Raw genomic sequence first — 16,678 nt, forward strand, 5'->3', positions numbered from 1 at the left:
TCTGTCAGTCTTCTTCGGTTATATTGGATACGTCTTCTTTAACTAGCTCTATCACCTTCTTATCAAATTTTGGAAAATTATTTTTACGCCTGTTTCAATTTTCCCAACATCAACTCGATGGAATTGCAAACGTAAAAATAAGGGGAAAGTCTCAATATGGTGTGTCCATACTTTTCAGCAATACTCTGAAGTGCATACACTTTTTCAACTTCAACTAGTTGATTTTTGGTACAGTTATCTTCAAAATACAAATTGTTATCCATTAAAAACTTTTGTATTTCATTTTTCCTCGAATTTTGATTCGGTACGTTAATGAGTTGTTGCGAATGATAGGAAACGTTGTCAAGAACTATTACACTGTTCGCATTTAAATTTGGGACCAGTGTGTTTTCAAACCATGCCTCAAAAATATTAGCTTCCACGTTCTTATAATAGTCAACATTGCAGTCCTCAAGTTTTTTTTCACATAATTTCAAAGAATTCGGAACCCATCCCTTACTTCCTCCGCAATGGACAATGATTAGTCGCGATGCTTCGTTCGCAGGCATGTTAGGCGTACACATTCTCGAACCATCAGTCCACCCTTTCGTAACTGTGTCGTGAGTGTCATACCAAGTTTCGTCCAAATAGAAAATTTGCCGATGTTGTTGTCTATATTTAATTATTTTTTCCAAGTATTTGTTACGCGATTCCACTATTTTTCGGCTTTTCTGTTCATTATTTTAAATCTAGATCCTAGTATCTTTATCCAATTCTGAAATTATGTCACAGCAGCTCACGTTATGGCCGAAAGTACTTTATTTCTTCCTTATGATTTCAATTGTAGAAATCTCATTGTTTTTGTAACAGTTGTATGTTGTTTTTTTACTGATTATATTAGATAAACATCTGAAGATTTTGGTAGTCCCGCATCACATCGCGTTTTGCATTCATAAGGTTTGTTTTGACTATTTCACGTACAGTTGAGAAAGGAATTTCGGTCAAATCTGATGTTGCTTGTAATAGTTTTTTTTCTCGAATCCAAACTCAATATGTAGATTCTTATATACATTGAAACATACTCTCTGTGTTTCAATATTCAAATGCATCCGAATCTTATTCACTGGTATCTCTTGTTCGCATTGTTCACTACCGCTCTTGGAATCACTACACAGGAAAAAGTCTGCGTTGTTATCACACTCGTTATTACTATTAGTGCTTATCCAAGGACGCCATATTTTAAACAAATAACAAAAATTTTAAGTAGTGATAACTTCACCAATATCGAATTTCAACACTCAAATCGCGATCAGTTCCTGAACTGGACATTGACGACACAACGGCGGTACTCATCGCTACATTCTATTGGTCACCGTAACATGACTTTAAATTTGATTTCATGACTCTTCAGCTAATCATAAAACTCGGTTATTTAAAATCCAATACGAGCTGTCAGTTCTCCAGTCCACGTGGACTAATTGGTAGCGGCATTATTTCTTTGTATTGGGTTTTTTGCCTTTGAGTTCGCCGATAGCTTTAAGAATTACTATATCAGTTACTTCTACTATATTTTTGACTTTTCCAAACAAAATATTGAAGAAGACTTTTCAAACTATTTTCCAGATGTGTTGAATAATTTTCGATAGTTTCTGGAATGATAATTGTACACTGACGTCACTCAACACTCACTCTTGATCATTAAAATTCACTCATTCTTTTTTTAAAAGGCAGAACGTAATAGTAAAAGTAATGATTTCCAGACGAATCGCATTTTGACAATACAACGTATTCGCTATGGAGGCAAGATGAACTGATGCGTTTGAATGGAAGTTGGAAAATTGAAAGAGCTTTTAGGATATTATTCTGTTCCCTATTTCGATTCATTTGAGGACAAATTTGGTCGCATCTGTTTGGCATTTACAAATGACGTTCCAATTTGTGGCAACTCGAATACGCAGTGAGAACTACCCGAATACACGAAAAATGAATGTACGAGTATGATAGGATGTGATGTGGAAGTTCAAATTCTGTTTTTGGGAGAGTTGATGGTATTAATTTTCATACGTAGTATAATTGAAACTCCTATGGAAGGCTGCACAAACGTTATATATGAAAATTTTTGTCAAAATGGTTGAATGTCCTGTACTTAATGGAACGACATCGACATCTAGAATATTGGATAATTGCATTATCTCTCAGAAAAGTGATTTTGAGAATAATATAGTAGTCTCGTCCTGTGGCTGAACATGTTCATTCATAAATGACAATAATATGGTTGTGATGAAAGTAGATTTCACATATTGAAAAGAATCCTTCACAAAGTTCATTTTTGAAAACAGCTGACCTGAACAGCGAATAATAAACATCAATAAAAATGAAAAAGCAATAAACATTGCCGAAAGCTCGACAGATACAAAATACAGTTGATAATAGCCCTGTCTTATCAACTGAAAGCTAATGATATATATCGTTACTGTTAGTGCAAAATGTCGTATGTAAAAGTTAATTGAGTTAAGTCACTTTACATGGGAGCATAATAGTATATTATGCACCGATCATGTAATGATGGTTATTAAGACACGAGCATTAACCGGGATACGAAACGAGCCGAAGGAGAGTTTTGTATGGTATATGCGAGTGTATTAATAACCATTACATGAGAGTTTCATACGCTATTTTTTCTAAACACGATAAATAATGAAAAACTATAAATATTATATTTGTATTGAACACATTTACAGTAATTAACTCATATTTTTTTAAAAAAACACAAACCTAATTGTATTATCATGGATATATGAAAACTATGAAGTTTCTAATTATATTTATATTGAATATAACAACTGTAATTAATCTGATCTTTTAAAAATATTGGAGGCGATGGTATTCCTTCTATATCGCTGTTTTCAGACATTTTGATAATATAGTTAGGTAATATGAAAACTGATTTTGACAAATAAAGCAATTAGTTACTTAGGTTAGAATCTAGGACAAAGGAACAGGATTCTTGATTGAAAAATTATGGGTTTCTATTGGTTGATAATCTGTATCGTTATGAAAAATCTGTATCATAATGGATATCATTATGAAACGGATTATGGTCATATAAGTGTATTGTTAGAGTACGGGTGTAGAAAAAAACTGATTATTTCCGTATGATTTATTAGAATGATTATTATATTTCTGTCTATGTTTCCCTAGTAACTAATTAATAATGTAACTTTTAAAATATTAAATTGATATATAAGATGATTACAGTAATATACTACTTTTTTTCAATTTTAAATTGGAACTTAATTTGACATACGACTTTTTGCATATTAACAAAGGACTCTTTGCAATTAATTTTGATTGTCAAGTTGGCGGGAATTCGGTCAAAATGTTAAAGAAGACCAATTTATAAATTGTCGACGTTTCGAAACTTTATTGTTTCATCTTCAGGACCATTTAGGGCGGCTTTCCGAGTTGAAGGGTGAAGTGAATAATTTCGACATAAAATATAAATATGTACCCAGGTTCCTGAAAGAAGTTGACACAGACACGTGTCTGTGTCACAGACCCAGATGAAAGATGAAGATCACTTCCCGTGATCCTTCAAAGTTTTTTCTGTGAGGGGAGGACTTACATCGTACCAACACTAGAGAGAATAGCTCATACAGCGTCGCCGAAAACAGTTTATGCTGAAGCTGCCAAATCAATGTGAGACTCATTTTCATATCAGTCAGTTGGTGGTACTTGTGAAAATTAATATATTTTACGTCATTCTGAATCCAATGGACCATCGCTCAACCATACCCTTCATATTGGAAAACAACATTTCAAGAATCTAAAAATGAATCACTATCCACTCACCAAGTTATATATTATATATTTTTGTCTTTATGTCATTTATCTCCTACCTCTGAAATATCTCAAAACTTTATACTACTCGCTCGTGGAAAGTCATATCCGCTATGGAATACTAGTTTGGGCAGGAGCATCAAATAGTCATATTTCTCAAATTGAAATTATGCAAAGCTTTTTCTTAAATTAATATTCTCTAAAAATGGTAGGTATCCCTCTGATAAATTATACATCGAAACTCGTCTGTTAGAAATACGACAGTCGTATTTTTTATGCTCTAGCACTAAATATCATACAAATAGACATACGGCATCGCTTCCTTCACATCAGTATCACACCCGCCAAAGAGATCAGTATACTACACCCCTAATGGTCAGGGTCGTTACACAAAGATCATTTACTCACTTTGCGCCTAAACTCTACAACCGAATTCCTGAAAATATAAAATATATCTCAAATATCAATCGATTCAAAAAAGAGTTCAAAGAGCATATTCTTCAAAGTCAGAGACTTGAACTTCTACGTCTATTTGAGTAGATGAAAAAAAAAACATACGTACCTTTGCTTTATTGTCCACTTACAATTCTGTAATTCATATGTGCTCATATATGTATGTATATATGTGTATATAAGGGTACTATCATTTAATTAACATATATCACATCCATTTTCAACAACATCCATATTGATTTCAACGTGTTTTTATATATTATTACTAGTACGCGTATTTTACAATTGTGATTTTATACTCAACTGTCAATTTAGTTTTATGTTTGTATGATTTTAAATTCAAATGATATAATTCCAAAACTGACAACTTTTTATATTTATTTATTTATGCAAATCCCCTTTATATATATATAATTCATTCTCATACTTTGATATTTATCGTATATTAATTTTTTTCCTCTGGATCTCCCTTTCATCACATACAAGCAACATATGATGCTTCTGTGGTTTCTACAATGTTTATTCAACTGTATGTAGTACCTACTTTAGTTATTTCTTTCTGTGATTTGAATCTGAATAAACATTATTATTATTATATTTTTGAGTATTTTATGAATACATGCGTATCCATCATTCAGAAGGCACAAAATTTGATGAGTATCATTAGAATCGTGCTAAGAATTAGAGGGGACTACTGATTAACGAAAAATCTGATTTCAGCATTTTGCAAATTTGAGTAGTAATATAATTTGTATAGTTATCTTCATAATCAGTTTTCTGACTGGTGTACATTTTTTACAGAAGAAAATTAGAAAAACAAATATCTATAGTGGATATAAAATCAAAACAAATCAATTTTTCATAAGTTTTATGTGCGATTCGAATGAAAAAAATCAAGGCATCAGTATATTCTCAACTAACTTACACACTTCTATGGAGTGCATTTCAGTTGGAACAAGAATCTCTAAATGAGTAATTTAACATTAATACTGTAAGGTAATCGTGAAATACGTCAACTTCACTTTTTAAAAGGGTACATTATTACGTGAACGTCAACCTTTATTATGGGAGTAATAGTCGACTAATATCATATTTGGTGGTGGCAATCTCTCGACTATGTATCTAACTCTGCAACATTTTAGACATTATAACAATAATTGATAAGTTTGTTTTCAATCGTTAACTAGAAAGTGAAGCTCAATTGGAAAATTCGCTTCATCAAATGTTCAAAATGACCAACATTAACTTTCATACAAGTTGAACCAGGCGGCAATTTATCTCCATTTATTATCCCTAGTAGTTGGCTGCATGTCGTAGACTTTTCACATTCATCGACAATGAAAAAAGTCCAGTGGGGTCAAATCCAAAACATGAAGATACTATCAAAAAACTGTCGCATTAATTGATCATTGACAGGTTGACTCATTTCATGATTCGTTTCGAATTCAAATGATTTATTGTGAGGGAGGAGCAGGGCTAGAATGCAATGTATGTATATGATACTTCCTTTTATTTCCTTGATGAAATAATTTGTCACTGGAAGGAAGTGACAAGATAAAGAGGTTGCCGTTAGTAGAGAAGCGACATCTTGTTATCGAATGAAAAGGTTTCATTAGATATTTTCACATTTTCTACAGACTGATTGAATAGAACTGAAATTGTTACAGAGACATCCCAGAAAAATAGTAGATCGCACAGTGAGAGTTTCTGTCGAACAAAAAAACCTGTTTTGTCGTTAAGCAACTGTGGCCCTCCTATGAACAACAACCTCCAACCTCCTATGAACAACAACCTCCAAAAGTCTAAACTTGTACGTGCCAAAGAGTATCGACGTCTTACCGTTCACCGTGCGATTTCTAGTACTGGTTAGACGATAGGCGGTGTTGCTAGTATTGCTCTTCCACCAAAACTGCAGGGCTCTGCGAATGCTAAACTCAGCCATACAAAAGTGTTGAAGAGTGTTGTATTTCCATAAGTATAATGACCTTCCATCGAATTGTTGTGGCCTTCCAGGTTTATGATCAGCTATACTTGAAGTTTCAGTATTTTGGGGCCTGAATATATAATTAACTTACTGCACAACGTAACTTCAATCAAAAACACAAAACTATCAACATATCACAACCCGAAGTTATGAAATTTCACATGAAGAGCATCTGAATAGTATACCCTTCGGGGATCATGGGTTATCTACAATTCACAATTCATTCACCCGTTATAACGAAAATGATTCATAGCTAAGTGTCACACAGATATTCATGTATTTTATCTACAACAGTCGAATGATTTTCAATTTTATATAACGGGTTAATTTCAACAAAATGCTTTACGAATTTCAAAACTATACAACAACCAATTGGATAACTTGTTACAATTTGTTTTACTCAAGCATTAATACATAAAATACACGCATTTGCATACAAAAAACATAAACATAGTTCAATACTGAACAAAGTTATCATACTTGTTTAAAGTTCAGTTAATTTGGATACCTTCGACATGATCGAAAAATTTCCAGAGCTACTTCGTCTCTCATACCTGAAAGATGAACATTCATGAAATTCGAGTTTCGGAATGCCGTACTTTGAATTTTAAATAAAATACCGTGTTGCGAGCAGATTGCCACATTCTTTGGAAAACGATTCATAAAATTGAAGTGAATAAAAAATATGAAAATGAATCTCTGAAATATAGTTCTTGTAGGAGCAACAATTATGAATATGCAACATGTCTTTGAAAGGATGATGAAATTTGTATAGAGTTGAATATCTTCGAAATGTTGTTATTAGTAATAACAATAATAATGAGTATGGCGGAAACATTCAATGAGCGAAACTAAGGACGGTTATTTGTGTTGAACCTCATTCATTGAAAACTACTGAAAAAGGTATAACGATAAATATTTGATAAATATCTGAGAGTGAAGTGTCAAGTGGTAAAACATTATTTCTCACTTTTTTCGAAATAAGTATATACGAGTACATATGGTTTATGTGCCGGAGAATATTTTTATTTCCAACTTCCAAATGATGTAATAACGGCATTGCCACTGGAAAAAAAGGTAGAATTCACAATAGCCCATAGTCAAATTCAGTTCATGGTTACTGTTTCAAGAAGACCAGCAGGTGAGTTTGCAATATCTATTCTTGAATATTTTGAACGATCTACCTAAATAAATTGTTCCAAGAATATGAAAACTACACATCTGTGAGGATTTGATTTTGAATTCAGTTCATCCGGTAAAAACCATAAACGTCAAATGAATATCACTATCAAAGACCCTAGACCCTACAAGAATTACAAAAAAATCGTCATATGTAATCGATAACGTCTTATTGAAATCCGACCACAAGTTCTCATCACATGTCGGAAAAGTCGGAATATCAGAACATTCTGCTCAACTATTAAAATTCTTTTTCCATAACGGTCAAACTGAAAATGATACAAATAATGAGTTCACAAACTCATTGAGCAACGTCAACTTGCATTCTTTTCATATAAAACGAATACTGCTTTCTTTTTATTCCAAAAATGGTCCTTGCTCCTCCCAATCTTATCCTCAATTGAAGATAAAATTCAATAGTCTTTGCTCAGAATTGTTTTATTGGGAAGCAGCCTCATTACATATTTTGAAGGTAAACAGTAAAACTACTCAGGAATGTTAAATTTTCTTAACAGATTCAAATACCTTTTCATATAACTTTTGATGCAGGTACAATGCTTTTTTTGAACAATTTTATCTGAAGGACAAATAACCATTATTTTTAAACGGTTTTATTTAGCTTGCCCTGTCTGATTGTTTGAGTAGAATTTAGTTATTGAAGTTTGATCCTCTTTTTTTGACAGATTGACATGAAATTCGATATATATTTAGTTTTGGTCACAATACAATTCAATGAATTCTGTATCATTGTAAATCCAAGATGGCCGCAGCTACAAAATGGCGGATTACATATTTATTCACAATCACCCTGATATGAGTATCAAATGGCAGGACTTCACTAATAGAATAGTAGTCGCTTCGAAAAAAATGCAAATTCAAGATGGCCGCAGCTACAAAATTGTGGATTACAAATTTTTCTACGACTATGGTAGTAGACTTTGAGAAAGATGCCAATTCAAGATGGATGCAGCTATAAAATGGCGGATCAAATTTTTTTTCACAACTACGTGAATAAATGAATCAAATGAGAGGGCTTGACTGGTAGAGTAATAGTTCATTTTGAAATGGATGCAAATCCAAGATGGCCTCAGCTACAAAATGGCGGATAACATATGCAGTACCCGCCTATGGAAATAGTGCCGGAGCAGCGTGACTTATATATAATCTAAGCATCAGTCACTGGGATGACTGGGACAGTGCCGATTACATTATGTTATAGGATAGGAAATGTAGTATTCATTGATTACCGTTTGTGACTTGAAGTGAAAGAGTCGTTAATATATCGTTATACTGTGAATAAGCGTATGATTCCGTAACCTTGTCGAATCTACTATATCAGAAGTGATGAACAGCGTGAATAGTGTGGTGTCATGTCAAAACATGGAAAGATATCGGAGAAGCGTTTGTCCCTAACCAACAGCAGTCCATCCAGATCCTCCTCCAGCTCCTGTGAAGAGGATCGTAACCGAAAACAAAAGAGGATGTCAGTAAGAGCAAGAAAGTCTCCAAAGGGATCGAGTCGACATCGGAAAGAGTCGAGAAAACGCAGGAGTCAAACTGCAAGTGTAGCCAGTTCAAATACTATGCCGCAAATATGCAATGTATAGCCAAGCTCTAGTATTGTTCTTTCGGGTGCAGTGCCTGAGTTTGATCCACTGGATATGAAAGTGTCCGATCAGATCAATATTATCAACCATAATGCAAGTATATATGGTTGGTCTGATGGTTTCATAGTTTTTCAAATAGTAAATAAATTGAAGGGAACAGCTAAAACATGGTATGAAAGTTACGTACGGTGTGAATTAGGGTGGTCTCAGAATACGTGGGCGGAATGGAAACAATTACTAAGTTCTACATTTCAATGTACAAGAAACGCTTACGAGCTATTTATGGAGGTGGCTAATCATAAGCTAACAGAAGGATGCTTATTATATGAGTTCCATTTCAATCATTTGGCAGAAATCAATAAATCAAGATCAAACTTTTCTGACTCCGACAAAGTTTCTCTGATAATGGGTGCAATGAATGATCATAATTTGAAATTGGCAGTGGAAGCGTCAAATATTCAGAATCCTAACATGTTGGGGGTGTACCTCAACAATAAAACATACAGACAGGTAGCAACTGAAATCTGCAAGAGCCGTTCGCAACAGCCGATACCAATTAGTAGTAATTCAAAATGTTTCATTAGAAGTCCCAGGGAAAATAATGAAATAATCTGCTCTTGTTGTGGGAGAGCCGGACGTCATCAGGATAATTGTAGACACAAAAATAAAATTTGTAATTTCTGTTCAAAAAAAGGGCATGATTTTTTGAAAAAACAGAAATTAAAATCTACTTCTAATGAACAGTTCAAACGAAAAGACATAAAAGACACTAAAGTCGAAAAAGTTAAATTAATTCGAAATAACCATCCCTCTTCAAAGTTATACAAAAATGTTTTCATTGATGGCAATCAGTGTACGGCGTTTGTAGATTTAGGGAGTGACTGTTCAATTATTAAATCGGAAGTAGCTCAAAAACTCAAGCAGATGGTCAAGCCACTCGAACAAATCTGTTTAAAAAAAATCTGTTTAAAATCTGTTTTTCCGTTAACCAGCTGTCGCACCCCTACAAACGACAACCCTCAGAAGTCGAAACTTGTGCGAGCTAAGGATTAACGAGGTCTTACCTTTTAACGTGTGATTCCTAACACGGGGTTAGGAATCACATGTTAAATCACTCATGGTTAAATTGTCAGAATTTTTGAGAACTGGAACAATAGTGACCCATTATACGGAGAATTTAAACAAATTGATGAAGTTACGTTAAAAATAGTGTATTACGTAATCGATGACAACAATATCGAAAATGATATTCTGATCGGAACAAATTTCACAGAGGATCAGAATATCATTTACCAGAGGGTGGATGATATTTTAACGTTTCATCAGAATAAAGTGGATACTCCTCATTGGTTGTCAAACATAAAATGTGGTACTTTGTCGGTGCAGGAAACATCGGAACTTGACAAAATTTTGATGGAACATGAAAAATGTATGTTTTCCGATATGAAGCACCTGGGGAAAGCACATTCAGTTTTTCTGTCTATGGAGTCAACTACAGATAGGTCTGTCACTCATCGACCATATCGCATCTCAGAGAAAGACAAACAAATTGTCAGGGAAACAGTAAAGGAGTTGTTGGATGCAAAAATAAGTCACCTTATTCAAGTCCAGCTTTACTAGTTAATGGAGAAGATGGTCAGAAAAGAATGGTCATCGATTATCGTGCACTCAATAGAATCACAGAGAAAAATAGTTTTCCGATGCCTCTAATAGAAGAAATCATTGATAGTTTAGGAGAATACACATATTTCACAAGTATCGATCTAACTTCGGGGTATCATCAGATACCATTAGATAACAAATCAATTCCGTATACGGCATTCATAACGCCAGAGGTTCACTATGAATACCTAAGGACCCCATTTGGGTTATGTAATGGTCCCTCAGTTCTTCAACAATTTATGAATGAACTTTTCCAACCCTTAAGACAGTTTCACATAAGACCATATCTTGATGACATTTTGATACCATCTAAATTCAAAACTGAGGGGTTAGTTCTGCTAAACGAAGTTCTGAAAATTTTGGGAAATTATGGCCCAACGCTAAAATTGTCAAAATCTGTATTTTCGATGGAGAAAATAACTTACTTGGGTCACGAAATTTCGTTCAATAAAATATCTCCATATACGGTCAAAACCGAGGCGGTTGATAAATTTCCATTACCAAAAAATCAACAACAGTTGAGACAGTTTTTGGGTCTGATAGGATTTTTTCGAAAATTAATTAAAGACTTTGCTCGAATATCAGCTCCTCTTACAAAGTTATTGAAAAAATGTCTTTTGGGCATGGTCAGATTCATTGACAAAAATTGTTCAAGATCTCAAGAGGAAAATTTTTTCAAATCCTGTATTATGTTTTTTTAATCCTAAACTACCAATAATAGTTTATAGAGATGCGAATCGGGAAGGTTTCGCAGGAATATCAGTTCAAAAATCTGAAAACAAAAAAAATTATATTAGGTATTTCAGCAAGCAAACAACTGAGGAGGAGAAAAACTATCATTCATTCGAACTAGAGTTACTTGCAATTGTGAAAACCCTAGAATAGTATAGGTTTTACCTCCTTGGAAATGCAGCATGTAGACGCACTCAGTCGTAATTTTGAGATCAGAGAGAATATAGAGAACGTTAACAGAATACACGAAAATGATTATCTATGCGAGGCGCAAGATTTAGATGCTTCTATCGATGAAATATTGTTAAGTGGTGATAAAGTGAATAATAAAATTATTTTTGAAGAATACGATTTACTAGGGAATAAAGTTTATCGTGTAACGCCATATTGTCGAAGATGGGTAGTACCGAAAAACTGTAGGTGGCAAATAGTAAAAGTAAAAGAAAGTAAAAGAAAAATTACTGGTTTAACAAAATGAATAGATTTGTGAAAAAATACATAAATGCATGTTCACATTGTCTCTACCATAAAAAAATAGTGGTGAGAAGTTTGGATTTTTGCATTCCATGCCCAAGTATGCGAGACCACACCACACCCTACACTTGGATCATTTGGGACCATTTGTGGAAACTACAAAAGGTAATAAGTATATACTTGTAATTGTGGACGGATTTTCAAAATTCATATTTTTGAAAGCGGTTCCCAACACTACTACCAAATGTGTCATAGTAACATTGAGCGAGATATGTACAATTTTTGGAAATCTGAAAACAATAATAACAGATGCGGAAAAAGGATTTGTTTCCAATTAATTTAAACAATATCTCGAACGTAAAGGTATCAGGTTACACACCATAGCAGTTGGTCTCCCAAGAGGAAATGGCCAAGCGGAGAGAGTAAACAAAACAATACTAGACGCTTTGTTGACTTCAGGAGCAAGTATACATGGCAATGAATGGGATTCCAAAGTGGCAACAGTTCAACAAGGCATTAATAGCACGAAATACCGCATCACACAAAATACGCCCGCCGAGCTTCTATTTGGATTCCCATTGAAAATGGATGGTGATATCCACGACAACGCCGAAGAGAGGGAGGTGGACGTCACTGCGATAAGAGCTGAAACGGCGCAACGATTGGAAAAGAATAGAGACAAATAAAATAGATACAATAAAAAACGGAATCCACCAAAAGTTTTCGATATTGGCGACTTGGTCTTGACCAAAGTCATAAGCAAGCCTGCAACTGGTGAACGTATAAAACTATTACCTAAATTCAGAGGTCCATTCAAAGTGATGGAGGTCTTTCCAAATGACCGTTATAAGGTGAAGGAGGATTTACACACCAGCAAAGCTAACAGCTTGTACGAAGCTGTGGTGGCAGCAGAACACGTGAAGCCGTTCAGATTCCAAAAACGTTAACGTGAATGAACTAAAACGAGTCCTTGATGGCTAAACGAGCCCTTGATGGCAAAACGAGCCCTTGATGGCAAAACAAGCCCTTGATTGCAAAACGAGCCCTTGATGGCAAAACGAGCCGTTGATGGCAAAACGAGCTCTTGATGGCAAAACGGGCCCTTGATGGCAGAATGAGCCCTCGATGGCTCGATGAGTCCTCGATGGCGAAACGAGCCCATGATGGCAGAATGAGCCCTTGATGGCAACTCGAGCCCTTGATGATAAAATCAGCCTTTGATGGCGAAATCAAATGTGGATGGTATATCAGTAATTGAATATTTGCCCCTTCTTTTTACAGGTGTCCATAGACATTGAGTCAACGGGTAAGGATGGCCGTGCAGTACCCGACTATGGAAATAGTGACGGAGCAGCGTGACTTATATATTATTTGAGCATTAGTCACTGGGATGACTGGGAGGTGCCGATTGCATTATGTTATGAGATAGGAAATGTAGTATTGATTGATTACCGTTTGTGACTTGAAGTAAAAGAGACGTTAATATATCGTTATACTGTGAATACGCGTATGATTCCGTAACCTTGTCCAACCTACTACACATATTACCTTGAATACTGAGGCACTAAATGAACCAAACAGAATTAGGAAAATTGAGTGAAAATATCGGAAACTGAAATCTGGAAACGGTTTTATTGAAAAAATATTGATAATGATGTAGATAAAGTACTAAAAACCGTTTTACATATAAATAATGTTTCACTTATTTTATTGACATGTTTCATTTGTATAATTTGAACATCATTTTCGTACGACCAACGTCAGTATCAGTGAGTGTGTTTTTGTCAATTGAAATATGTATGTATTTGTTACTTAGTTACTCACTTACTTTCAGTGATCTGAATCGACTCATTGGTATGTCTTTTCCACTGATTGTTATTAGTTGTAAAATACCCTTTCTGAGATTTTCATCGATCTTCTGTAGGTAACTTCACTTTCCATAATCCGAAAAAATATATTGTTATGCCTCAATATTCCATTATAAGCATTGAAGTTATGTACTATCAATAAGAACATTGAATTTATAATTCATAAACAAAATACTTTCCAAAAAAGTCTACGCAAAAGCGTAGTCTACGCAAAATTATAGAGCTTTGACACGTATTTTGGACAAACAACGTGGTTACTACGTGGTGAGAAATCATCATGAAAAATAAGAATTGAAACTTTCTGTATTTTTTCCCACTTTCATACAAGTGATGAAAAACGTAGAAATTTTCAATTCTCATTTTTCATCATTATTTGCAAATTTTCAAACATGAAAAATTTGGCTGCTCTCAGTGAATATCAATTTGGAACATGCTACTAGACAAAATGCTGTTCTCTTTATAAGAATAATTCTCCGGTGAAAATAATAAAATGCAGGTTAGCTTCTCTGTAAGTTTATTTATTATCATTAATTTCCAACATTCTCGTAAATAATATGAACATTAACTAACTATGGAGTGCTGTTTATTTTGACACCTACCGGTGTCCTCTAACACCATATAGTATTGATTTCACAAAGATACATTTCAGAAAAATTTTCAACCTGAAGTGTCTTTATTTATTCAATATTCTCTTCCTCTAATAACACCTTGATTCATTAAATAATTGTCACAGTCGAATATATGGACGTTGTAGATAACCGTTTTCATTTGAGACATTCACAAACCTAACACATTGCCTTAGAAAATGGTTGATAACAGATTTGTTATTATACTATTATCCCACTCACAATATTCCCGATTAAGTAGAAAAACTTGTTAATCAACTAATGCATAATTAACTGGAAAATCACGACAAACATTTTTTGACCCCCTGGGGAATCTATAAATATCGATCCTACAGTTTCGGGATAGAATTTTTCGAAACATTTTTTTTCTTTTCAAATTTGAAAAATGTCAAATAGTTTCTAAAATATTTGTAAAAACGCAATTTTTTTCAGTCAATTGTTTATAACTTATGCAATTTTTGTAGCATTTGTTTTCTCAATAATTATCTACACGCTATTCCGAATCGACTGACATCTCATTCATATTTTTGGGAGGCGAAGGAAAAAGTTAGACTTGAAAGACACTTCTGAACTAGACTGTACACAATTACGATATGCTCACCCCTACCTCACGACATTCGTATACTCTGAATTGAAATTGAAATGATTCTGTCACAGTGGAGGTTCCATTTATACGAGAAAATAATAGTTTTTCATTTTCTGTTTCAGATTCAAGCCTGATAGTTCGGTAAGTTTCAAAGATTTCATTACCATCAATGTTCATGATCAACTTCATGTAAAATACTTTTGAAAGTTTTTTTTATAAAAATGATTTGAATTGGGGAGTGAATTATGCAAAACTTCTGCTTCTGTTGATAATGATCCTATACGAGAAGCGGTAAAACTATCTGTTTACTAGAGAAAGGGTTCGTAAAAAGTGCCTTCTACTGGATCGAAAAATATCTCGAACTTCATTCATTAAAGATGAACGCGGTTCAAACCTTCAATTTTTTTTAATATCCTCCTACAAAATATCTTGAAGAAATGGAGTTTCTTTTGACCCCATAGATGACTTTGTTGATACCATGTAGATCAGAATTATAAATGGACCGATCCGTTACTGTATATAAAGGAATTTATATACCGATACTTGATGAAAATCCATAACAAACGTACTCGAAAACACTTCATTGTGAGATTTTCACTGAACAGTTTCCCGAAACTGCATCTCGTGTTTCGCCATTCAATGGCCCGAAGAAGTCAATGTATGGCGAAACACGTGTTGCTTTTTTGTAAAATTGTTCAGTGGAAATCTCGCAATGAAGTATTTCCGAAAACGTTCGATCCGTTACTTAGTGAAAATTAGTAACACTATCCATGATGATGATTGAATAATTTTCACAAACATGTTTTATTTGTAGACGCTTTCTCGTAGCTTCCTCGGTTGAAATTGCTGCTGGTAGAAATGGAAAATGTTTGTGAAATTTGTTTAATTATTATCATAGTTGATCTAGTCGAATATTGAGTGAAGCTACTTGAAATTGTTGTAAAATTCATAAGCAGTGAACAAGTGCGATTATCAGCATAATTTATTTTTTGAAAATCAACTTTTTGAAAATATATAATGGAGAAATATTAAAAAATACAATAAAAATATGAATCAAGTACTGGATGGAAGACAAATTCAATACAACAAAACAAATTCATTTATAATGAAAACATATCATATCAACAATTGAATATTTACCACCAATAGCGAACTTGCATAAAAATTTAATCACAAAATTTACACTGATAATCAAAAGATATAATTGTTATAAAGCCTTCATTAACAAAAAAACTATTTTTTGAATGCTATTTGTTCTATAGAAATAATTGAAATTCACTAAAAATTTAAATTTCGTCACGTCACCAAAAACGCCTAGCCATTGGATGTGACGTCATACTGTATTTCGCCAGTCGCCATTCCATTTGTGTTGAACTGTTTGCGTTTGCTGGTTTGCTGTATTGTTTACTATTAAGTGTGCAAATTCGAACAAACATGACCAACGACGGATTTACAAAAGGTCATTCCGATAATCTGTCAATTGTTGATATGTTTATGGTAGCGATATTCATTGAAGAAAATTTTTTTGAAGTACGCTGAGTTGAAATAGACAAATAATTACACTTATTATCTGTTATAAGTTCAATAACTATGTTTGAATTCTTTGTACCTCTGTAATGAAAAATTAGTACTCTTATAATTATGTGAAGTGGTGTAAAAGTACATCATATATTTTATAAAAACAATAT

General features: G+C 33.7%; 1 long non-coding RNA gene across 1 annotated transcript in view; it reads left to right on the top strand.

The window, feature by feature from the left end:
* Positions 1-16,678, top strand: part of LOC141486071 (uncharacterized) — a 353,419-nt gene that overhangs the window by 248,754 nt on the left and 87,987 nt on the right. The window contains exon 3 of the long non-coding RNA XR_012467630.1: positions 15,113-15,131. This is a non-coding gene — a long non-coding RNA (uncharacterized lncRNA). The remainder of the gene's footprint in view (positions 1-15,112; positions 15,132-16,678) is intronic.

This window comes from Leptinotarsa decemlineata, unplaced genomic scaffold (genome assembly GCF_025532065.1).
Source record: "Leptinotarsa decemlineata unplaced genomic scaffold, Ldec_3_MD MMD2_tig00026345_RagTag_RagTag, whole genome shotgun sequence".
In the NCBI taxonomy this organism is placed as follows: domain Eukaryota; kingdom Metazoa; phylum Arthropoda; class Insecta; order Coleoptera; family Chrysomelidae; genus Leptinotarsa; species Leptinotarsa decemlineata.